Source organism: Canis lupus, chromosome 11 (genome assembly GCF_048164855.1).
Source record: "Canis lupus baileyi chromosome 11, mCanLup2.hap1, whole genome shotgun sequence".
Lineage (NCBI taxonomy): Eukaryota > Metazoa > Chordata > Mammalia > Carnivora > Canidae > Canis > Canis lupus.
In genome coordinates this window covers 65,709,209-65,736,504 of record NC_132848.1, presented here as the reverse complement: position 1 = coordinate 65,736,504, position 27,296 = coordinate 65,709,209, and the positions used below count along the sequence as shown (strand labels likewise).

The 27,296-nt window shown below is 36.3% G+C and overlaps 1 long non-coding RNA gene across 1 annotated transcript; it reads left to right on the top strand.

Annotated features, from left to right (window-relative positions):
• The first annotated feature begins 11,935 nt into the window (after positions 1-11,935).
• Positions 11,936-14,925, top strand: LOC140642317 (uncharacterized). The gene is made up of 3 exons (XR_012038795.1): positions 11,936-12,084; positions 12,599-12,706; positions 12,907-14,925. It is a non-coding gene; the product is annotated as an uncharacterized lncRNA (long non-coding RNA).
• The last annotated feature ends 12,371 nt before the right edge of the window (positions 14,926-27,296 follow it).

Sequence of the window (27,296 nt, the reverse complement as noted above, 5' to 3'; positions counted from 1 at the left end):
ATTCTTGGGGTTAAAAAAAAGAAAGAAAAAGATAACAGTAAGGGCTGAAAAATACAGTAACTGAAATGAAAAATACCCTAGAGGGAACTGAAAACATATTGAGGATCCATAAGAACAGATCAGCAATCTGAAAGAGAAAACCATCCAAGATGAACAACAAAAAGATAATAGAATTTTTTAAATGAATACAGGTTAAGAGACCTCTGGAACAACATTACACATACTAACATTCACATTACAGTGATCCCAGAGGGACAGAAAGAGGAAAAGATGTAGAAAACTTATTTGAAGAAATAATAGATGAAAACTACCCTAACCTGGGGAAGGGAACAAACATCTAGATCCAGGAAACACAGAAACTTAAACAAGATGAACCAAGAAGGTCCACACTAAAGCACATAATAATTACACAGCAAAAATTAAGAAAAGGAGAGAATCTAAAAGAAGTGAGAGAAAAGCTATTACTTACGTACAATACCTCATCAGACTATTGGCTGATTTCTTAGCAGAAACTGCAGGACAGAGAAGAGTGGCATGATATATTCAAAGCGCTGAAAGGAAAAAAACGTACAACCAAGAACATTCCACCTGGCAAGTTTATCATTGAGAATTGAAGGAACAATGTAACATTTTCCAGGCAAACAAACGTTAAATTACCACTAAACTGGCCGTACAATAAATGTTAAAGAAATTAAGTAGAAAAGGGAAGGTCATAACTAACAGAACATTATGGAAGAAAAAAAATGTCTCACTAGTAAAAGCAAATATATAGTAAACATAGCAATCACTTATAATGCTACTTACAAAGGTTCAAAGGCAAAGGTAGTAAAATCAACTATGTCTACAAAAATCAGTTGAGACATGCAAAATAAAAAGATGTAAATTTGACATCATACACTTAAAACATGAAGGCGGGGAGTAAAAATGTAATGCTTTTAGGTTGTGTTCAAACACAGGTAACCATCGGCTTAAGATGGACTACTATATAGATAAGAGGTTATATATGAACATCATGGTAACCATGACCAAAAATCTGTAATAGGTACACAAGAAAATAAAGAGAAAGAAAGCCAAGCATGACACTATAGCCATTGAATCACAGGAAAGAGAACAAGAGGAGAATAAACAGAGAACTACAAAAACAACCACAACACATTTATCAAAACAGCAATAAGTTCATACTTATCAGTAATCATTTAAAAATGTAAATGGACTAAAGGGTCCAATCAAAAGAAGTGAAGTGACTGAACAGATTTTAAAAGAAAGACCAATCTATACACTGTCTATAAGAAACTCACTCTAGAGATGCCTGGGTGGCTCAGTGGTTGAGCATCTGCCTTTCGCTCAGGGCGTGGTCCCAGGGTCCTGGGATCAAATCCCACACTGGGCTCTCTGCAGAGAGCCTACTTCTCCCTCTGCCTGTGTCTCTGCCTCTCTCTCTCTCTGTCTCTCTCTCTCTGTCTCTGTCTGTCTCTCATGAATAAATAAATAAAATCTTTTAAAAGTAATAAAAATAAAAAATAAATAATTTTTAAATTAAAAAAAACTATTTATTTATTCATTCATTCATTTATTAGTAAGCTTCATGCCCAGCATGGAGCCCTGTGTTGTGCTTGAACTCACCAACTCACCATCCTGAGATTCAGACCTGAGCTCAATGTTTAATCAACTGAGCCAGCCAGGCACCCAAGGGACTCATTTTAGATTTAAAGATACATACAACATGAAACCAAAGGGATACATCATGCAAATGGAAAGGAAAAAATAATACTTTTATCAGACAAAAGAGACTTTAAAACAATGTAATAAGAGACAAAGAAGGGCATTACATAATGATAAGGGTATCAATCCAACAAAGGGATCAAACAATTGCAAATATCTATGAATCTAACATAGGCCCTAAATATATAAAGCAAATATTAACAGAAATAAAAAGAGAAATTGACAATAATATAATAATAGTAGGGAACTTTAACACCCCACTTACATCAATAGATTATCCAAACAGAAAATGAGTAAGAAAGCAGTGGCTCTCAACAACAGGTTCGACTAGATGGACTTAACAGGTACATACAGAATATTCCAGCAAAAACAATAGAAAAACATTGTTTTCAAGAGGACATGAAACATTTTCCAAGATAGATCATGTTAGATCACAAAACAAGTCTCAATAAATTTAAGAAGACTAAAATCATATCAAGCATCTTTTTTCAACCATTCAATGTTATGAATCAAGAAATCAATCACAAGAAAAAAAAAACTCAGGGGAAAAAACATGTGGAGGCTAAACAACATACTAATAAACCACCAATGGGTCAATGAAGTAGTCAAGTATGAAATCCAAAAATACCTAGAAATGAATGAAATTGGAAATGTAACAGTTCAAAATCTTTGGGAGGTGGCAAAAGGAGTTCTAAAAGGACAGTTTATGATGATACAGGCCTTGCTCAAGAAACAAGAATAATCTGTAACAAACCATCTAACTTTATACCCAGAGGAACTAGAAAAAGAACAAACAAAGCCTACAGTGAGTAAAAAGAAGAAAATAATAGAGATTAGAGCAGAAATATATGAAATAGAGACTAAAATATAATACAACAGATTAGTGAAACCAAGAGTTCATTCTTTGAAAAGAACAAGAGAATTAATAATGCTCTAGCGATATTGATTTAAAAAAAAAGAGGACCCAAATAAACAAAATTACTAATGAAAGAGGAGGAATAATGACCAACACTACAGAAATAAAATTGTAACAATATTATGAAAACCTGAATGTCAAAAAATTAGATAACTTTGAAGAAATAGATAAATTCCTAGGAACATATAACCTACCAAAACTAAAGATGGAAGAAAGAGAAAGTTCGAACATACCAATCATAGCAATGGAAATGAATCAGTAATCAAAAAACTCCCAAAAACCACAAGTTCAGGACCAGAGAGCTTTATAGGCAAACTCTCCCAAACATTTAAAGTAGAGTTAATAGCCATTTTTCTTAAACTATTCTAAAAAGCACAAGAAGAAAACTTCCAAATTCATTCTTTGAGGCTAGCATCACCCTGATACCAAAACCAGATAAAGATACCACAAAAAAAGAACATGAACATAGATGCAAAGTCCTCAACAAAATGTCAGCAAACCAAATCCAACAATATATTTTAAAGATCACATCAATACGTAAGGATAAAAAAACTGATCACTTCAAGAAATGCAGAAAATACATGTGACAAAGTACAACATCGAGTCATGATAAAAAACCCTCTGCAAAGTAAGTCTAGCGGGGACATATCTCAACAGAATAAAGGCCTTATATGAAAAACCCACAGCCAACATTATACTCAAAGGTGAAAAAGTGAGAGCTGTCCTCCAGGGTCAGGAACAAGACAAGGATGTCCACTCTCACCACTCTTTACAATAGTACTAGAAGCCCTAGTCACAGTGACTATACAACATAAAGAAATAAAAGTCATCCCAATTTGGTAAGGAAGAAGTAAAACTCTGTTTGCAAATGATGTGAGACTATATATAAAAAACCCTAAAGACTCGATCAAAAAATTAATAAAACTGATAAATGAATTCAGTAAAGTTGCAGGATATAAAAATCAACATACAAAAACCTGCTCCATTCCTATACACTAATAATGAAGCAGCAGAAAGTAAAATTAAGAAAACAATTCCATCTACAATTATACCAAAAACAGTATCTTAAAGAGCTGCGAGACCTGTTCTCTTAAAACTATAAGCGTTGATGAAAGAAATTGAAGACACACACACAAAAATGGAAAGAGATTCTATGCTCATGGATTGGAAGAACAAATATTGCTAGAATGGCTATACTACCCAAAACTATTTATAGATTAAATGCAATCCCTACCAAAATACCAACAATATTTTTCACAGAACTAGAACAAATAATCCTAAAATTTGTATAGAACCACAAAATATCCTGAATAGCCAAAATAATCTTGATAAAGAAAAATGAGAGGTGTAACAGTTCCAGATTTCAAGTTATATTACAAAGTGGTAGCAATTAAAACAGTATGGTACTGCCATAAAAGTGGATCAATGGAATAGAATTTTAAAAACTCATAAATAAACCCACAACTATATGGTCAGTTAAAGGAATGACAAAGGAGGAATGAATATACATTGGAAAAAAGTCTCTCCAACAAAGGGTGTTGGGAAAAATGGACAGCAACATACAAAAGAATGAAACTGAACCACTTTCTTTCACCACACACAAAAGTAAACTCAAAATGGATTAAGGACCTAACTGTGGAACCTGAAACCATAAAAATCCTTGAAGAGAGCACAGAGAGAACAATCCTTGATGTTCTTTGACATCAGCCATAGCAACGTTTTTTAAGATCTGTCTCCTGAGACAAGGGAAATAAAAGCAAAAATAAACTACTGAGACTTCATCAAAATAAAAAGTTCCTGCACGGTGATGGAAAAAAACAAAATGAAAAAGTAACCTAATGAATGGGAGAAGATATTTGCAAATGACATATCCAATATAGTGTTGGTAAACAAAATATCTACAGAACTGATACAATTAGGGATCCCTGGGTGGCGCAGCGGTTTGGCGCCTGCCTTTGGCCCAGGGCGCGATCCTGGAGACCCGGGATCGAATCCCACGTCGGGCTCCCGGTGCATGGAGCCTGCTTCTCCCTCTGCCTGTGTCTCTGCCTCTCTCTCTCTCTCTCTCTGTGACTATCATAAATAAATTAAAAAATTTAAAAAAAAAAGAACTGATATAATTAAACACGCCAAAAATACATAATCCAATTAAAAAATGGGCAGAAGACATAAACAGACATTTCTCCAAAGAAGACATACAGATGAACAGCAGACACATGAAAGGATGCTCAACTCATCCTAAGGGCAACAAATCAAATCCACAATGAGGTATCACCTCACATCTGTCAGGATGGCTAAAAATCAAAAATGCAAGAAACAACAAGTGTCGGCGAGGATGTGGAGAAAAAGGAACCCTCAAGCAGTGTTGGTGGGGATGCAAACTGGTGCAGCCATTGTGGAAAACAGCATGGAGCTTCTTTAAAAAGTTAAAAAATAGAACTCCCCTATGATCCAGGAATTGCACTGCTGGGTATTTACCCCCAAATACAAAAACACTAATTCAAAGGGATACATGCACCCCCTATGTTAATTGCAGCAGTATTTAAAATAGCCAAACTAGGGGCAGCCCAGGTGGTTCAGCGGTTTAGCGCCACCTTCAGCTCAGGGCGTGATCCTGGAATCCCAGGATCAAGTCCCACATCGGGCTCCCTGCATGGAGCCTGCTTCTCCCTCTGCCTGTGTCTCTGCCTCTCTTATTCTCTGCCTCTCTGTGTCTCTCATGAATAAATAAATAAAATCTTTTTTAAAAATAGCCAAACTAGTGGCACAGTTGGTTGAGTGTCTGACTTGGTTTTGGTTTGAATCATGATCTCAGGGTGGTGAAATGGAGCCCTTCATTGGGCTCTGCTCTAAGCACAGAGTCTGCTTTGGATACTCTCTCCCTCTGCCTCTGCCCGTCTCCTTCATGCTCTCTCTATAAAATCAATAAATAAATCTTATTAAAAAATTAAATAATAAAATAGTCAAACTACGGAAGCAGCCCAAGTTCATAGATGAATGGATAAAAAAGAGGTGATACACACACAATGGAATATTAGTCATCAAAAAGAAGGAAATCTTGCCATTTGCAATGACACAGACAGAGCTAATAATGCTAAGTGAAATAAGTCAGAGAAGAACAATTACCATATGATTTCACTCATATGTAGACTTTAAGAAACAAAACAGATAAACATAAGGAAGGGGGGAAAAAGAGGGAAGCAAACCATAAGAGACTCTTAATTATAGAGAACAAACCAAGGAGAGACATAGGGAGAGGTGGGTGAGTGATGGGCTAAATGGGTGATGGGTATTAAAGAAGGCACTTGATGTAACAAGCACTGGGTGTTATACATAAGTGATGAATCACTAAATTCTACTCCTGAAACCAGTATTACTCTATATGTTAATATTACTCCACAGAATTTAAATAAAGACTTGAACAAAACAAATGAGCAAAGAAAAGCCAAGAAAGAGACTCTTAACTACAAAGAATAAACAGATGGTTACCAGAGGGGAGTTTGGTGGGAAGATAAGAGAAATAGGGTATGGGGATTAAAGAGTACACTTACAATGAAAAAAAAAGAAAAAGCTGTAAGACTCTGATGAGTGAAACTGAGGATGACATAAAGAAATGGAAAAATAGTCCATGCTCATGGATTAAAAGAATAATATTGGGGGGGGGGGCACCTGGGTGGCTCAGTGGTTGGGCGTCTGCCTTTGGCTGAGGTCATGATCCTGGGGTCTGGGATTGAGTCCTGCATCAGGCTTCCTTCTGGGAGCCTGCTTCTCCCCTCTGCTCTACCTCTCTCTCTCTGTCTCTCATGAATAAATAAAATCTTTAAAACTAATAATAAAATAAATAAATAAAAGAATAATATTGTTAAAGTGTTCACACTACCCAAAGGAATCTGTAGAGTCAGTGCAATCCCTATAAGACTATCAGTATTTTTCATAGAACTAGAGAAAATAATCCTGAAATTTTTACAGAATGACAAAAGATCCCAAGGAGCAAAAACAATCTCAAGAAAGAAGAACAAAGCTGGAAGTATCATAATCCCAGATTCCAAACTATACCATAAAGCCACACAACTATACTATGGTAATCAAAACAGTATGGTACTGGCACAAAAATAGAAACATAGATTAATGGAAGAGGATAAAGAGCCCATAAATAAACCCACATCTCTATGGTCAGTTAATCTATGATAAAGGAGGCAAAGGCAAAAATAGACAATGGGGAAAAGAGAATCTCCTTAATAAATGGTAGTGGGAAAATTGGACAGTTACATATACAAGAACCAAACTGGACCATGCTATTATACCATATAAAAAATAAAGTCAAAATAGATTAAAGATCTAAATATGAGACCCCAAACCATAAAACTCTTAGGAGATGGGGATCCCTGGGTGGCTCAGCGGTTTGGTGCCTGCCTTTGGCCCAGGGCATGATCCTGGAGTCCCGGGATCAAGTCCCACGTCGGGCTCCCCGCATGGAGCCTGCTTCTCCCTCTGCCTGTCTCTGCCTCTCTCTCTCTATGTCTCTCATAAATAAATAAATACATACATACATACATACTTACTTAAAAAAACCTCCTAGGAGACAATTTGTGCAGTAAAGCCATGGACATTTGTCTTAGCAATATTTTTGGATCTGACCCTTCAGACTTGAACAACAAAAGCAAAAATTTTTTAAAGTTTTTAAAGAGATGCCTGGATAGCTCAGCAGTTGAGCGTCTGCCTTTGGCTCAGGGCACGGTCCTGGGATCCAGGATCGAGTCCCACATCAGGCTCCCCACAGGGAGCCTCCTGCTCCCTCTGCCTATGTCTCTGTATCTCTGTCTCTCATGAATAAATAAATAAATCTTTTAAAATTTTTTTAAAAAAATCAAAATTAGGGGTACATGGGTGGGTACGTTGGTTAAGCATCTCACTCTTGATTTCAGATCAGGTTATGGTTTCAGAGTCGTGAGATTGAGCCCTGTTTTGGGTTCTGCACTGAGAGTAGAACCTGCTTTATCTCTCTCCCTCTCCCCCTCTTTGCTTGCTCTCAATATATATATATATATATATATATATATATATAGTGTGTGTGTGTGTACATATATACATACACACACACACATATATATAGTATATCTAGCATATAAACCAAAAAAAATTTATGCAGTGAAGGAAATCAATAAAATGAAAATGCAACCTACTGAATGGGAAAAGAAGAGATAATATCGAAAATACACAAAGAACTCAAAACAACCAAAAAAACCGAACAACCCAATTTTAAAAATGGACAGAGATGATCTGAATTGATATTTTTCCAAAGACATACAGATGACAACAAGCATATGAAAAGATGCTCAACATCATTAATCACGAGGGAAACGTAAATCATGCACTGTTGATGGGAATGTTAACTGGAGGAGCCACCATGGAAAAACAGTATGGAGGATTCCTCAAAAAGACTGAAATGAGAAATACCATATGATTTAATAATTCTACTTCTGGGTATTTACTTGAAGAAAACAAAAACATTAATATGAAAAGATTTACCCCTATCTTTACTGAGGCACAATTTATAATTGCCATGCTACAGAAGCAACCTAAGTATCCATAGATAGATGAGCGAATAAAGCAGGCTATCTACACAAAGGAGTATTACTCAGCTGTAAAAAAGGAAATCTTGCCATTTGTAGCAACATGGATGGACTTAGAGGGCATTATACTGAGTGAGCTAAGTCAGATGGAGAATGAGAAATACCAAATGATTCACTTATATATGGCATCTAAAAAATAAATTAATAAAAAATTTTAAAAATAAAAAATAAATGAATAAAGGAAAAACAGAAACAGACTCATAAATACAAAACGTTAAAATGGTGCCTGCTAGAGGGGAGAGAATGGGAAGATGAACAAAAGAGTTATAAAATAAGTCACGGGAATGAAATGTGCAGACAGGAAATAGTCAATGATATTGTAATAACTGTGTATGATGAAGATGGTGCCTACACTAATCATAGTGAGCATTTCATAATGTATCTACATGTCTAATCACTATGTTATACATCTGAAACTAATGCAACATTGTATGTGAACTGTATATACTTACAATAAAATATTTTTTTTTAAATAGAGGGGCACCTGGCTGGCTTAAACTGTAGAACATGAAACTCTTGCTCTTCAGGGTTCTGAGTTCAAGCCCCACATTGGGTGTGTAGCCTATTTTTTAAAATAATAAAAAATAAAACTAAACTAAAAAATAAAAAAATCCAGATTTTGCTCTGCTAGAAATCTACTTCAATATTCTTCCATTCTTAAAGAAAACAAGAAGTATTGTTAATTCTCTCACAATTTGTTTGTTTTTAGAGAGGGAGGGGCAGAGAAAGGGGAAGAGAAAATCGTAAGCAGGCTCCGTGCCCAGCATGGAGCTTCACACAGGGCTCAATCTCACGGCCCCTATCTCATGACCCTGAGACCCAGACACCTAACCAACTGAGCCACCCTAGCACCCCATTCTCATAGTTATTATAAACCATGGACAAAAATTTTCATGAGTTAAAGAAGTTTCTTAAAACTTTTCTTACAAGTAAGCTTTATGCCCAATGCAAGGCTTCAACTCATGACCCCAGGATCAAGAATCACATGTGCTACCAACTAAGCCAGCAAGGTGCCCTTAAAACTTTTATTTTTGTTATTATTTTTTATTTTTTTTTTGTTGTTTACTTATTTAAGTAGGCTCCATGCCCAGCGTGGAGCCCAACACAGGGCCTGAATCCACAACACTGAGATCAAGGCCTGAGCTGAGATCAAGAGTTGGATGCTTCACCAACTGGGCCACCCAGCTGCCGCAAAACTTTTATTTTTTAAGTATTTACATAAGTTGATAGTTACAAATCATTTTCATGCAACATTGTTAGAAAAAAGTATGCTTTACTTTAATGTACATATATTTAAGAAATATTTAAAGGAAATTTATTACAAACCACAACCCTTGTACTAGAACAGATATCTTTATTCTTCGTAGCCCATTTTAATATTCACCTATATGCATTTAGTTTTTACCTGTTTCATTCAAAAACAGAAGAAAGTAGAGCAATGTTTTTATAGATTTAACTATTTTGGGTTTTTTATTTAAGATTGTATTTATTTATTCATGAGAGACACACAGAGAGAGAGGCACAGACACAGGCAGAGGGGAAAGCAGGCTCCATGCGGGGAGCCCAACATGGGACTCGATCCCGGGACCCCAGGGTCACACCCTGGGCTAAAGGCAGCGCTAAACTGCTGAGCCACCCGGGCTGCCTGACTATTTTGTTTAAAAGCAAATTTGTACTCGTATAATGAGCTAATTACAATTCAAAATAGTATCAATTTTTATATAAAAATCTTTTAAAATATCCTTACCAAGTGAATTACCTCAATAACGTGAGAAAATCCAAATATTGGCACTACTCCACCACGTAAAGCATCAGAGATACCTTTTCCACGAATCTCCATGAAAGTCTAAGAAAAATGTTTATGAGATTTAAATTCGGATAATTATACAACAACCAGTCAAGTAGTGTAGAATTCATCCTACATAAAATAATTTATCCATTGAGCTTTTGGGCTGAATTGCAGCCATATTTCTGTCAGTTCAAATGATGATCTATATAGGAGGGATTAATCTGACACAAGACAGTAAAGCTTAATCCTTCAGTATATTATAATCTATTTATTCTGCATGTTAAGAGGATTTCAGACTTAAAAATTTTACAGAAAGTGATGCCAGAAATGTATACAGAATAAGATTTTCCTAAAATATTAGGTTTTAATGTCTATATAATGTGAATAGACTTTTATTTTAAAATGTCAAAAAATGTCCAAGGTAACATAAGTGACTTCTTTATTTTAAAATGTCAAATAAATGTCAGTTAATTTTTAAGAGGTAGAATTAAAGTCTTCATTTGATAACATTTTGTATAAAAGAAATTAAATCTTAAATACAGAAACTCATTGAAGGGGAGCCTAGTTAGAAGTCCGCATGTTCTCATTTTGTGTCACTTAATGAAGTTACCACTATCACGAGATGAGAGATGTGCTCACATAACTCAAAGGAAGAGTAAAAGGCAGTGTCCGACTAAAAAGAAGATCCCTTGCTTTACTCTGTAATTATTCACATTATATATAAAAAATAAAATCACTCATGACTTGGATAAGAGATGCCCCTAACCACTTCTTTGAAAACCTGCCCTGCTCATAACCCTGGAAGGGATAGATCCCTGTGCCACCTGACCCTGTCCCTTCACTCCTAACCCTACCTCCAGAACACAGCTCAGAATTATTACTCTCTCCTGGGAATTTGGAATTAGAAGATGAGACACTTAACTGTGAGGTCAAGAGCTAGAAGGCACGTGGACTACAGACAGGTATTGGACTATCGCTTTGAAATGGTCATGAGAAGGCCATATGCAACTAAATATGTGAGCAGGAAAGTCAGTTTATAACGAATAAGAAGAGAGAAGCAAACATGCAGGGAAATGTCAACAAGCCAGCTGGTTCCAGAGAGCTGTTTCCTAGAGGCTGCCAGCAACTGAATGAAATGAAATGCCCTTTAAGATATCAACTCTCTCCAAGAGAGTTTTACTTGAACCTTTTTGAATGCTTTCTGCTTTCATAAACAAACATTCCTTGATTATGATAATGATTCAGAAAACATTTCATACACAGAGTTTTACAAAATAATTAAGGAATTCCAAAAACATGCCAGAATGAAGAAACAAATTCAAATTTCCTTTAAAATATCTAAGTACTACTGATTTTGCAAATATGAGAAGCACGAGAGAAATGATACCAATAAATAGATATTGACCTTTATTCCTCAAAAATCTGCAGTAAAGGGGCACCTGCTTGGCTCAGTCAGTGGAGCTTGCAAGTTTTGATCTCAGGGTTAGGAGTTTGAGCCCCACATTGGGAACAGAGCTTACTTAAAAAAAAATCAGCAGTAAATCACTCAAGCTGTGAAACTTCCTCAACCCAGAACCTGTAACATCTTACAGGATGTTAATGTCCAGATTTAATGTATTTACCTACCTCCTCCATTTTTGTGTGATTTTATTTTTTATTTTTTATTTTTTATTTTTTTACTGTCTTAATCTTAGACTATTTCATTCTTTGAACATATTTTATCATCTTGTTATTTAATCCTTTATTTTCTGGTTTTTCTAAATTGGATATTCTTAATTTATATTCCTGTCTTAATATTTTTGCTATCTTACTACTTTCAACTCTTATTTTTATCCTTTTAATATTTCTTAAACGCACATTCAAGTGTTTCTGTACACTTATTTATATATTATCCATATTAAGTAACTCTTTTATTCGCTTATTTTTAGGCAAACTCCACACCCAATATAGGGCTTGAACTCACCACCCTGAGAGCAAGAGTTATACACTCCGCCAATGGAGCCTGCCGAGCGCCCCCAGACTAGGTATCTCTTAACTGTATTTATTTTTTCTCTGAATTTAAACTATACATTATAGAATGCTTTTTAAAATACATAAAATTTTTATTTATTTTTAAAAGATTTTATTTATTCATGAGAAACACAGAGAGAGAGAGAGGCAGAGACATAGGCAGAGAGAGAAGCAGGCTCCCTGCAGGGACTCGAGCCCAGGACCCAGGGATAACAACCTGAGCCAAAGGCAGATGCTCAACCACTGAGCCACCCAGGTGCCCCAACGCATAACATTTTTAAAGGCTAAAATTTGAAATTTCTTTTTGTTCTCCTTTTCTGTGAATAGAGGCATTCCTCATTTTATTGTACTTTGCTTTACTGGATTTCACAGAAATTGAATTTTTTTTACAAACTGAAGGTTTGTAGCAACCCTGCATCGAGTAAGTCATTTTTCCAACAGTAGTGGTTACTTGATTCATGTCTCTGTGTCACATTTTGATAATTTCTGCAATATATTTTTAAAATATTTTATTTATTTCTTTGACAGAGCACAAGCAGGAGAAGCAGGAGAGGGAAAGCAGGCTCCCAACCGAGCAGAGAGCCCGATATGGGGCTCATGATCTGAGCCGAAGGCTTAACCAACTGAGCCACCCAGGTGCTCTTGCAATTTTTCAAATTTTGTCACTATTACTATATTTGTTATGATGATCTATCATCGGTGATCTTTGATATTGCCATTGTAATTGTCTTGGGGCATCACAAACTGAACCCACACAAGATGACACACTTAATAAATGTTCTATGAGTTCTGACTGCTCCAACTGGCCATTCCTTTGCCTTTCTCCTTCTCCTTAGATTTCCCTATCACCTGGAACAAACAATATTAAAATTAAGTCAAACAGTAATCCTACAATGACCTCAAGTAAAACAAGGAATCAAGGTCTCCCACCATAAATCAGAAGCTAGAACTGAAGCTTAGTGAAGATGGCATGTCCAAAGCTGAGACAGGTCAAAAGCTGGGCCTCTTGTGCCCAACAGTTAGCCAAGCTGTGAATACAAAGGAAAAGTTCTTGAAGGAAATGAAAAGTGCTACAACAGTGATCACATGACTGGTAAGAAAGAAAAGCAGCCTTATTGCTGACGTGTAGAAAGCCTTAGTGGTCTGGATAGAAGATCAAATCAGCCACAACATTCCCAGAAGCCAAAACCTAATCCAGAGCAAGGTCCTAACTCTTCAATTTTATGAAGGCTCAGAGAGGTGAGGAAGCTACATAAGAAAAGTTTGAAGCTAGCAGAAATTGGCTCATGTGTTTAAGGAAAGAAGCTGTCTCCACACACGGAAGTGCAAAGTGAAGCTGCAAGTGCTGATGTAGAAGCTACAGCAAGTTATCCAGAATATGTAGCTAAGATCATTAATGAAGGTGGCTACACGAAAAACAGATTGTCAATGTAGACTAAACAAGCTTCTCCCGGAAGATGGTGCCATCTAGGACTTTTCATAGCTAGAAACAGAGTCAATGCCTGGCTTCAAAAGAGAGGCTGATTCTCTTGTGACTTTATGTTGAAGCCAATGCCCATTTATCCTTCCAAAAATCCTAGAGCCCTTTAGAATTGTGCTAAATCTGCTCTGCCTGTGCTCTAGAAATGGAACAACCAAGCTTGCCTGAATGATACCCCATCTGTTTACAACATGGTTTACTGAATATTTTAAGCCCACTGTTGAGACTTAACTGCTCAGGAAAAAAGATTCCTTTGAAAATATTACTGCTCATTACCAATGCACCTGAGCGCTGATGGAGATGCAAAATCAGATTTATTATATTTCATGCCTGTTAGCACAATATCCAATCTGCAGACCACAGATCAACAAATCATTTCAACAAGTCTTATTACTGCAGAAACACATTTAATAGGGCCATAGCTGCCATAGCTACTGATTCCTCTGATGGATCTGAGCAAAGCAAATTGAAACCTTCTAGAAAGCATTCACCATTCTAGATGCCATTAAGGACATTCATGATTCATGGGAAGAGGTCAAAACATCAACATGAGCAAGAGTCTGGAAGAAGTCAATTCCAACCCTCATGGATGGCTTTGAGGAATTCAAGACATCAGTGGAGGAAGAAACTGCAGATGTGATGAAAAAAGCAAGAGAACTAGATGGGCCTGAAGATGGGACTAAATTCTGGTCACTGAATCTCATGGTGAAACTTAAATGGATGAGTAAAGTTTCTTATGGATGAAAAAAGCAGTTAATCTTGAGTTGGAACCTACTGCTGGTGAAGATGCCATAAAGACCACTGAAATGACAACAAAGGAGTTGGAACATTACATAAACTTAGTAAAGCAGTGGCAGGTTATAAAAGGATGGGCGCTAATTTTGAAAGAAGCTCTACTACTGTTGGTAAAATGCTATCAAACAGTATCCCACAGTACAGAGAAATCAATTCATGAAAAAAGGGTCTACTGCTGTGGCAAACTGCATTGTAGTCTTATTTTTAAAAATTGCCACAGCGACCTGAACCTTCACAACCACCACCCTGACCAGTCAGCAGCCGTCAATACCAAGGCAAGACTCTCCACTACCAAAGATTACAACTCAATGAAAGCTCAGAGGATAGTTAACATTTCTTAACAATAAAGTATTTTTAAATTAAGGTATGTGTATTTTTTTAGATATAATGCTGTTGTACACTTAACAGACTACACTATAGTATAAATGTAACTTTTATATGCATTGGGAAACCAAAAAATTCATTTGATTCACTTTATTGTAATGGCCTAGAACCAAACCTGTAACGTCTCTGAGGTATGTCTGTGTATTATAAAACTGGGATCACATAACATATATAATTTAGGGTCCTTCTTTATTTAGTTGAGTATATCGCAGTTACACCTTAACACTCATCTATTGATCAGCATTTAGATCAGTTTCCAGTTTAGGGTTTATATTAACAGACTGGCATATTTATGTTATTTTTATATACTTATTTCTGGATTTCCTTAAATCAAATTCCTAGAGTTGGAATGCTATGTGAAAGAAAATAAATGTTTTTAAGAATTGTGAAACATAACAACAACAAAAGAATTGTGAAACATATCACATTGCTTTCCACAAAGTTTAACACAAATTCTCAGGAAACATGTTTGATTGTGATTTTCTTTTTTTTTTTTTAACTGCATCCTCAATAAATTTTCATTTTTCTTTGTCATTTGGTAGATTGTTTCACTGCACTGCTGTTATTTTGAACAATTTTTATATGTGTAAGCATTTCATTTATCCTTTAATAAATTGCTTCTTGTTCTGTTTTGTACTCTTTAAAATGGAAATATCTTTATCAACTTTGATGACTACAAAATATTACAGATTCTGAAAACAGGGGGAAAGGAGAGAAAAACACTATCAGAAACTCTCTTTGTCAGAATCTCACAAAAACAACTGAAAAACACTTTAAAGGGCAGAGAAACCTAACAAGAAATGAAAAACAATGATATGAAGGGGTTCAAAATAAAGCCACTGTGGCATAAAAATTATTTTAACCTAAGGGCAGTTGACTTCCTAAAATCCCTTATCTGCCAAAAGCAGAGCTCCCAAAAGAATTCAATTGTCATAAAGCCCCTCCCAGGGAGCAACTCTAATCTTCTTTCCTAAAAAAAGAAGTCAGCACTACACCTGGTCAGATTTTGTCATAGAAATAAATAAATATATATATGTGTGTGTATATATATTTATATTTATAGCCTTATATGTATATATACATATCAGCTTTTCTCCTAAGGGCCCACTTACTTTCCAAAAAGTCATTTGTTTTTTTTCATATGTGCCCCTTCTCCCCCTTGCCCATCTAAGAAGTAATTTGTTCTCTAAAAATGCTCTTCTCTCCCCTCTCACACCCCAGTAAGATGCTATGTAAGTCCCAAATTCCAGTCTTCAGTCAGTTCTTTAACTCCTGTGCAACATACATAATTAAATGTTTTTTTTTCTTGCTAATATGTCTTTTGGTAGTTTAATTTGCAGTCCCCAAGAATGAACCTAAGAGGGTGGAGGAAAGTTTTTTCCTCTCTGACAATTTGCCACAAATCTTCAAAAAAATGGTAGCTAAAGAAATGTGTGGGACGGCTATCATCTCCATCCCACCTCCACCTTAAAGAAGCTCTTAAGGATGAAATGTCACAAAAATCATGAGATTTCTCATAAGAAGTGCCCTGTTGGAAAAAAAAAAAAAAAAAAAGCAAATTGAGGAAGCGAGTAGGTAGCTCAGGAAAAAGGGACTGAAAAGGTCTTCAGAGTAAACAAACTCCAAGTACAATGCCTATATTCCAGGAAGGAAATAAGGAAACTCCAGGCCCAGTAATTAAGACATAAGCAGAGTTAATGGTCCACAACATTAAATCAGAATTTAGGAAAATCAAAAACAAAAAGGAAAGAGAATTATTATAAACTATAAATGTTGAAGTAGAAATATATAAGTAAAATGGAGTATAATGTTTCTTCCCAGTGGAAGAAAAGGTACCTAGACACACACACCACAACAAAATGGAAGAAATCATCTGAAGTCTGAGAGTATCCTTCATACGAAAAGTATATCCCATTGTTAGAAGAAATAAACCCTGTTTCAGACACTTAATAACATTTCAAAGAAAAAATAGAACTATTTCCTTTAGAAAAGGCTATACAAACCCCAGCTAGATTATCCTTATTTCCCTAGGCCTCCCAACTATAAGAGTACCAGGAGTAAATACAAGGCGTTACCCAACCACCAAACTCTAGCTCAGAGAAGATAAGCTGGCCATAGATCAGAAGTCATTAAGGGGTATATGGCTGGCTCAGTCATTGGAGTGTGTGACTCTTAATCTCGGAGTTGTAGGTTTGAGCTCCATATTGGGTATAGAAATTAAAGATTTTTTTTAAATCTTAAAAAAAACTTAAGGAGAATTGAGCCATATTGGATTAGAGAAAAAAGAAAGTCAGAAGAGGGATCCATATCTTAAGAATGGGGACAATAAAAGAAATATCAAATCAATCATAAAATAATATATACAGAAAATCTACAGCTAAAAGCTTAGATTATTTAGATCTTTCTTCTTTTCTAATAAGCATTTGGTACTCCAAATTTCCCTCTATTTTGTGCTATAAATTTCCCACAAGTATTTCTGCATGCCACAAGCATTTATATGTTGTACTTTCATTTTAACTCAATTCAAACTATGTAGTAATTTCCCTTGAGACTTCTTTCATCTACTTTGATCCACAGGTTATTTAGAACTATGCTGTCTAATTTCCAAATATTTGTGTACTTTCCAGAGACCTTTTTTTCTATTGTTTTATAATTTAAATCCATTACTGGAGAACAGACTTAGTATGATTTAAGTTTTTAAAAATTTCTTAAGGCTTCATGACCCAGGATATGGTTTATCTTGGTCAGGGGAGAGCAAGCTATGGCCTATTTCTACACCAAAATCCAGTCTCTGACAGCTTTTGTATGGCCCAAGACATAGGGATTATTTTTACATTTAAAACAATGAAAATATCAAAAGAACATTTCATGACCTATGAAAATTACATGAAATTCAAGTTTCAATGACCATAAAGTATTATTGGAATATAACCAAACTCATTTATTTATGAATTATCTAAGGCTGTTTTTGCACTACAATGGCGATGTGAATAGCTATGACAGAAACCATACAGTTCGCAAGTGCCTAAACATTTGCTATCTGGCCTTTTATACAATACATGTGCTGATCCTACTCTGTATATATTCTACAACACCTGAAAAGAATATGTATTTTATTCTTTTGGGTGTTGCATTTTCTAATTTCAATTAGATCCAGTTAGTTGATGTTATAGCTGTTCTGGTCTTTGTCGATTTTATCACTTATTGAAAGGAACATTGAGATTCTTACCTACAAGTGGATCTGCTCATTTCTCCTTTCAGTTCTACCAGTTTCTGCATCATGTATTTTTTAAAGCTGTTGTTAGGTACATTAATATTTAGAATCAGTAAATCTTATTGGCTCTTTATCATTGTGTAATATCCCTTGTACTTTTCCTTGCTCTGAAGTGTACTTTGCCTGATATTAATATAGCCACTCCAAATATGTTACTAGCATTCGAATGGTACATTTTTATCCATCCTTTCCTTCTGTGTACAGCATTAAACTTAAAATGGGTTTCTTGTAAACGCAATATAACAGAGTCTTTAAAAATCATTATTGAATCTGACAATTGCTGTCCTTCAATTGTTGTATTTAGACGACTTATATTTAATATAAATACTGATGTTTGAATTTAAAACTACCATTTTATTGTTTTGTTTGCCCTTCTGTTTTCATTCCTGTGTTTTCTCTTTCTAAACTTCTTCTGGATTATTTGAATATTTTTCTTAGTATTTCATTTTAATGTATTTTTTTATTATACCTTTTTTTAGTGCTTACTGGAGAGATTATGATAAATTTACTTTTCACAGGCTTCTTAAAATTATGATTTTTTTTATCTTTTTAAAAAAGATTTTATTTATTTATTCATGACAGACACACGGAGAGAGAAGCAGAGACACAGGCAGAGGGAGAAGAAGCAGGCTGCATGCAGGGAGCCCAACGCGGGACTTGATCCTGGGTCTCCAGGATCACGCCCTGGGCTGAAGGTGGCGCTAAACCGCTGGGCCACTGGGGCTGCCCCAGATTTTTTTCTCTTTTTAAATAAGTTTTATTGTAGTAAGAACACTTAACATGAAGTCTACGCCCTTAACAGATTTCTAAGTGTATAACATAGTACTGTTAATTATAGGCAAAATGTTGCACAGCAAATCTCTACATCCTGCATAACTGAAATTGTTATGTTGTTGGTTAACAACATTCTGTTCCCCCTTCCTGCAACACCTGACAACAACAGAGAAGCACTATTTTAACAATTCAAATGAAATATAGAATCTTACCATGATGCAGATCCCTTTACCCTCCCCCTTGTAGTTATCTCATAAACTACACTAACATACATTGAAAACCCCCAACGGTCAAACATATGCCAGAGAACTTGAAAAAAAGAATTATCTTTCATGTTACCCAACAATTTAGCATTCCAGCTATTCATTTGTAAGTGAACAGATTGGTACCACTGAAATATATCATTACCTAACTCAGTCTGGTCCTCAGCTCTACCCAATAACCTTTCTCCACTTCCCTAGTCAAGTCCTTTCCATTCTACACTGCTTTTCTCAACCCTTCCATCCTGCTATTTGTTCCCTTAATCTGAGCAAATGACTCTGCCTCTTAATTCACTGATAAGGGACATCAGTCAGAAACTCCTCAAATTCTTGCTAGCACACTTCAACTGACTCGTTCCCATACCTATCTACTTCCCAAGGCTGGATTACAGAGTTGACTGAACAAGCAGCTGCCTGAGTACCAGTCTACAAGAAGTACTATAACACCACTGGAATAAACTGGTAACGGGACCATTTAAATCAACTATTTCATAGCTACTTCAAGTGACAGCATTTGATAGAAGACTTTTTTAAAGATTTTATTTATTTGAGAGAGAGAGAGACAGCACAAGTGGGGGAGCATCAGATGGAGAGGGAGAAGCAGGCTTCCCCTGGGCAGAGAGCCTGATGTGAGGCTCCATCCCAGGACCCTGGAATCATGACCTCAGCCAAAGGAAGAAGCCCAACCGACTAAGCCACCCAGGCACCCTGATAGAAGATTTTTAAATACTTCATGTTAACATTATCTCCATCAAGAATTTTTGCAAATTGTATCTATTTATTTAAACTTTTAGTATACTAAAGGCTACACTACCAATCCTGATCCAGATAACTAACAGGCACTTGAAACTTACAGTCAAAATGTGCAGAAGATTTGAAATTAAACCATGCATTGCATGGTGCTATTTACCAGGAACAAGCAATTTATTTTTTAGCCTAAATTTGAAAACTTTAGTATGCCTCACAGGAAGCTGTCTGGTTCAGAAAACAGCATAAGAAAACTGACTAAAGAACCAAAATATAGAAAAGTGAGAAGCATGCTGCCAACATAAAAACCAGGAAAAAAAAAGAACTTTAAAATATATTTTGAGCAAGTCTTTCCCACTTTAATAATTTATTCAACAATATTATTGAGCACAAATTATATGCCAGGTACTACTCTGGAAAACAAGACAAACAAGGGTCTCTGCTCTTGAAGACTTACATTCTGGAAAAAACATATAGTAAATAAATGATGATAATATATAGTAATAGATACTACTAGGAAAAAAAAAGATGATATTAGAGAGAAGACTGGACTGGTGAAGCTGCTACTAGAAACTGTAAGTAAGGGAAAGCCACAGTGAGTGCAAAACACCTAAAGGAATAAAAATAACCCACCAGACAAAGGTAGGGCAGGGGCAGAAACAGAACATCCAAGCAGAGGCAATACCAAGCCCCCCCAAAAATGATCTTGACCTTTGAAGACAAGAAGAAAAGACTTCTCTGTGTCTAAAATATAATCAGCAATGGAATAAACTGTACGCAATAATGGCAGAAAGGTAGGGAGAAGTCAGATCAAGTATGGCTTATGGGACACTCAAACCTTAATGAGTGTATATAAATAACGCTATCTAGTCATAAGTGATAGGAAAACATTTTTTTAAATAAAGTTAAAAATGTTAAGCTATGTTCTGTGCATCTGGTAAATTTATTATGAACATAATGATGTATGTAAATTCTTTTTACTAGAAAGTCAGTATCTTCCTACCCTCAATAAAATATATATTGCACAAATATTTGAAAGAGTGTCTATTTAGATTTTGCTTTCTACTCCCCTACTGCTATTATGGAATAGGAATCACTTCTCATGAGCTCTGGAACTCATCCCTACCCACCAGAGCCTCTGATAGGTCATGTCTAAACTGTGTAAAAGAAAAGTGCCTCCTCTAGGCACATAATCCTTACACACGGGCATAAATTTAGCAGGCAAAGCACCAGATTTCAGCCCCTGCTCATGCACTTGGCCCAGCATCCTTATACATAACCATTTAAGATGGCCTTACCAACCGCCTCCTTGGAAATTGTACTCCATCAACTAACCCCTTTCCTGTGACTTCAACTGCTCTCTCATAAGCAAAGGACATATATACACCAGAAACTGTTTAAAGTTATGCCTTTCTCTTCAGGAAATGCGGAGCATTATTACATATTTACCATTATGTACTGCCAAAGCCTGACAAAGTGCTAAGGCTTTGAATGTTCTGTTAACTTAAAATATATAATCAAAGTTACAATAGTTCAAAAGTTATCCCTTATTAGAAACCACTTATCTTTATTTGGGTAGCTTTAAAATCATGTATACACCTAGTTATTTGTAATCTACACCCTACTTCCTAGGGGTGTGAGATATATCACAGTTTGAGAATGAATTTTTGGATCATCTATAATTCTAACTACCATATATCTGAATCCTGGCATTACAGCTTATTATCCTGCCAAAAATAATGATGCAAAAACTGGCAGAGATGCTGATTTGTCTGTCAAGAAAATCTTTTTAAAATAATATAACATTTAAAAATTTCCTAGTCAGCACTTAAAACTTTCAAATGTTTCTAAGCAGAACATGTTCCTTAACATGGACTATAATTTAGTACCAGCAAATGGCTAATTTTTTATTATACCCTCACAACTGATAAGCTAAGAAAATTATTAAGACTACATGTAATAGTCTAATATAAGATTTAAATTTGCATATGAGATATATTACTTAAGGAATTTTAATTTATTTAAAACTTTGTTCTAATAATGCACAAATTGTGATGGTCACACAAATTGCTTACTTTCACTCCTGCTCTCCAAACTAAAAAATACCTGCAGATTATCAGGGCCTGTAACAACTTTCAGCAAATTAAACATTCCGACTTTGGTCACGCTTTGAGAATGTCTTGAAGTAACCCCAAGCAAAGACAGAATTTATGGTTCAAAAAATAAGCTTTCAGATAAAAATCACAGCTCATTTGCTCTGAACAAAGTATTTTACCCAGCTCTTCTTCAGCCATTGGTACAACAAAATTGACCTTTGTCATGCATCATTGATTTGGTCATCTCATATTCCACAGATAAGCAGGGAACCCTTAATTACAAAGTGCTTTTTTCTTTTAACAGCAATAATATAGTCCAGTTTTGGAAAAAAAAATTACATAATACCCATCATTCCATCTCCCTAAAAACAAACAAGCTTTCCCTTTTAAAATTATCTAATCATTTTATATAAAAGGCCAAAACAGGCATCTTAAAAAGAAGTTGTGGTTTTTGTCCAGTACATTGAGCTAGATAGCTGAGAGAGAAGTCACATTCAAATCAAAGTCAGAAAACTGGTCCAGCTGATCCTAGATGGAAAGATACAAATATAGTAAAACTCCAGAATATGAGTGACTTGCTTTAGCAGTGATTTAATTTAACTATATTTTGAAACAAATCAAGAGCTGCAATGTTAAGGGTTTTAATAATATTCAACTTTATCTAAAACTTTTCAGGTAATTTACAAATAAAATGATGTGTTCTCTTCCTATCATTGCCTTTCGCTTCATAATAATCTCAGTGAAGGGGCAGTGAGCAAAGAGTATTGACAAAGTGAGGCTAGCTATGTATTAACTGTTGGAACTGTACGATAGGTACCCAGGACTTTAGTTTATATCCAAAAATTTTCCAAAATAGGCAGCCCGGATGGCCCAGCGGTTTAGCACCGCCTTCAGCCCAGGGCGTGATCCTGGAGACCCAGGATTGAGTCCCACATCAGGCTCCCTGAGTGGAGCCTGCTTCTCCCTCTGCCTGTGTCTCTGCCTCTCTCTCTCTCTCTCTCTCTCTGTCTGTCTCTGATGAATGAATAAATAAAATCTTTTTTAAAAATTCCAAAATGAAAAGAAAAAAATTTACCAAAAAAATCTAAGACTATATAAGCTGAAACAGAAAAAAAAAAAAATCAAGGCTTGTCTTTCATGTTAATTCAAGCATCATCACAGTCAATTCATGTTAATTCAAGTATCATCACAGCAAAGTGACTCTACCAGAAATGGACTGACAATATTGTCACTCGGAAAAATCGACACTTAATCACTATTAATCAGGGCCACCATCCGTGATCACACACCAAGGGACTCTTCAAAATACTTGCTGTAGATGCCAGAAAAACTCTGAAGAAATGAAGAAGAGGCTATTCATTAATTCAACTATTCATTCAACAAATATTAAGCACTTATTCTGTGCCAGGCCCTGTTCTAGGCACTGGAGTTGCATCAATAAATAAAAGAGATAAAAATCCCTATAGAGTTTGTATTCTAATGGAGAGGGAGTGGGAAGATAATAAATATAATAGGGTGTATAGTATGTTGGGGATGATAGGTGGTATGGGAAAAAATACAGCAAGGTAAGAGAACACTGAGATAGGGAGTGCGGCAATTTTAAGGAGGATAATCAGGGCCGCCTCACTGAGAAGATGACATTTGGGTGAAGACCTGAAAGAGAAAAGAAAGTGAGGCTTGTGGACATCCATGGATATCTGTAGATATCAAGCAGAGCTACGCCTGATGTATTAAAAAAAAAAATGCAGATGAATGCCTGAGTGGCCAGAGCACAACGATCAAGAAGAAAAATAGTGGAGGAGGAGGCTGGAGACACAACAGGGGAAAGCAATATGGTCGGGATTAGATAGAGCTCTGTAGGCCACTATAAAACTGAGCTTTACAATGTTTAAAACCGAATGCCAAAATGAAGGATTTCAAGCAAAGAAGTTACATGATTACCCCTTTTCTAATCTGCTTGGACTCAGGTTCTAGCACAGCAGTGACCCAAAGGGTTGCTTTCCTGTTATCACTCAGGGTCTGATAACTCCCTCAAATAGTAACTGTTGCAGCGGGGCGCTAGCTCATGTGTACTACTCCTAGAAAAGATCACCTCTTAGTCATCGACAATCCTCCACTTGGAAGGGGACAGAGTGTCATCTCCGAAAGATAACCTACCCAACCCGGTTATAAAAATTTGTTCCTGCTTTTGAGGAGTAGAAATAATTTGCATTAACACTGTTTTCGATTATACAAAATGGCAAAATCACTGGCTCGGTAGTTTAACCGAATAACCATGATTTAAAAATTTAAACTCGGGACGCCTGGGTGGCTCAATGGTTGAACGTCTGCCTTTGGCTCAGGGCATGATCCCGGAGTCCCAGGACTGAGTCCCACGTCGGGCTCCCTGCTTGGAGCCTGCTTCTCCCTCTGCCTGTGTCTCTGCCTCTCTGTGTGTCTCTCATGAATAAATAAACAAAATCTTTTCTGAAAAATTTAAACTCAAGTACTTAGTAATAGCTAAATGATCTCAACAGGTTATCTAACTTTTCCTAGTCTCAATTCTTATAATTTATAAAAGGAGAATTAAAATATCTAAACTCACTTGAGGATGATGTAAATTAAAAGAATCCATCCCAGTGCCTAGATCTAACGGACATTTCATAAATATTAGATCCCTTACTTGCCTTCCGTACAGTGTTTCTCGTGTTGCCTTGCATCCTTGAGAATTCAATCCTCGTAGCTCAAGGTTCCGGGGACACCCATAATGAGAAAGGAAAAGAGTCACACACGTTTAAGTGAGAATGACTGTTTATAGTCTAATACTAGAGGCTGCTGTGCAGCAGCCCTTTATTAAGATATTTATGTTCCCGGCTGCCAGCCTGGGCCAGAACCATTCCTGGGATTAGAGATGCTGCTCTCAGAGAAGTGTGGTCTCCGCCACCCCTCCCTTGGGCCCCCCGGTGTCATGCTGTGTCTGTATATTCTATACAAGGGTACCTTTCCTTGCCCTTTGTAAACTACATTTGACAGGGATTAAAACAATATAAACAGGGGGAAAAAAAGATTTATCTTAGCATCACAGTAAAGAAACTACACACATATATTTTTTTTAAATTTGATTTTGAAGAGAAAGCTTTCAGATTAAGTTTCCCAAAATAGGTGGCTTTCTAGACATAGTATGAACATGGCTGATATAAACACTTAGGTCTTTCACTAAAATTCTTTTAAAAAAAAGACCCCAAACCTCAAATTTATTACTTTATTGGAATTTCCTCATAAGAGGAAGAAAAAAAATCAAAAAACTTTTCTCTTGTTTGGAAGTGAATACTTATACTTATATATCAATATTGAAAAAAATCCTAAAATCATTTGACTATGTTTTAGTTGCCAGCCCTGGGATTTTACAGATATGCAGGCATTTTTATAGTAACTAGCATTTGCTTCTTGTTCCTCCTTATTTTGTACCTTAGTTAACCTGGGAGAAAATATGAGGCAGACTGCATGACAAATGAATGTTCATGTACTTGCCTTTATAAGTGATAAAGGATACTTCCATTTTCTTCAAAATTTTTTCGACTTTCGTACGCAGCAACTAAATATCAGTAGTTTGCTATTCACTTTATAAATTGGCAAATGTAGTAAAACAGAATTCTCCTGGCTCTCTTAAGTGGATGGATTTTGTTGCTAAGGGAGGGGCAAAGATTGCTTTTTCAATCAATATTTCTTTATTTTCTTTTAAGATTTTATTTATTTGAGACAGGGGGAGAGAGACAGAGCATGAACGGGGTAGAGGGGCTGAGGGAGAGGGAGAAGCAGACTCCCCACTGAGCCGGGAGCTTGATGTGGGACTTGATCCCAAGACCCTGAGATCATGACCTGAGCTGAAGGCAGACGCTTAAATGAGTGAGCCCCCAGGCCCCCTTCAAGCAATGTTTCATTATAAAAAGGTGGCTCTGTGTGATCGTCAATTGTCTGCTCTGACTGGCCACTTGTCCCCTTTTGTCCAGGGGAGGGTAAGGAACACTGCCTCGGTGCTCAGCAGAGGGTTCTGGGTATTCTGGCCAGATGAGACATCATCATTCCAGGTTTTCATCTCCAGGGCTAGACCTAACTGGACAGTCAGGGTCCTAGAAGATTCCTTCAACTACCTGGGCATCTTCCTGTTAATCAGTTTGTTTCCTCTGGACTCTTCCGTTGTTTTACCTTAAGAAAGCAAAGATGACCAACTCTTTAAATTAAATAACTCGTTGCTTCTCCCACCATAAACGTGCTTGCATTTTCTTTCCCCGCTAGAGCACGCCCACCCACCCTCACCTCCAAACAGGTAATACTTCCTGACAACTGCATTTAGGATAACTCAAACCTTGTGCTCCCTTTTGCAGGTCCTGGAGTGCAAACAGGATCCTATGTCGTTAATATTTGGTAGAAGTCACCCACCCTGCCATCCTAAGAGACAAGGGTCTCCTTCCTGAACCCCAGCAGGAAGCAACCTGGAACCAACAGGCTATCATCGTCGTTTCATACACTGGTTTACCTCCATTTGACCTTGATGAATTTCAAGGAATTTTTTCCCATCACATTATTGGTACTATGGATAATTTGTCATTGATGGTCAGAACTCCACAGTAGCAAAATGGTTTTCTCCATTTAGAAAAGATAGTTCGGCTACACTTACGTCATTAGGAAATATTTCTAGGATGAACGCTGAATGCCTTAAAAGAGTACTTTTGTAAACATCTGCTGTGTTATCTGCAGCTGTTTTTTAAGAGTTTAAAGAAATAATATATTTGAACCACATAAACAAAAAGGTATTACATAAGAAAAAAATAATACAACAATTTATGTAAGTACCTGACATATGAACATGCTCTTAGATCTAAAACAAAAAAATAAAAAAGTATTATAGGTACTACACACACACACACACACACACACACACACACACGACACGTGCATTAAAGAATTATTTAATAAAAAACATTTTGTACTCATTTCTCAGATGTGCAAAAACTATCAAGTTGTTAATCACTGGATCTGTCTCTCACTTTTGCATTTCAACATTGTGAGTTTCAACACTGATTGGCATGAATTATGATACAATTAATTACTGTTATTTTTCAGTGTTTCAGGCAAGCTTCCTATAGAATGTATCTATTTAATATGAACACTTAAAATAACAATATTATTTGTACATGAAAGTCACTTCCTTGGGGGCGCCTGGGTGCCTCAGTCAGTTAAGCCTCTGCCCTCCATCAGGTCATGATCCAGGACCCTGAGACTGAGCCCAACATTAGGCTCCTTGCTTAGTGGGGGGTCTGCTTCTCCCTCTGCCTGCTGCTCCCCCTGTTTGTGCTCTCTTCATCAAATAAATAAATATATCTTTTTTAAAAATATCACTTTCTTAAGGTTCTTTTTTCCTTTTTTAAAAAGGCAC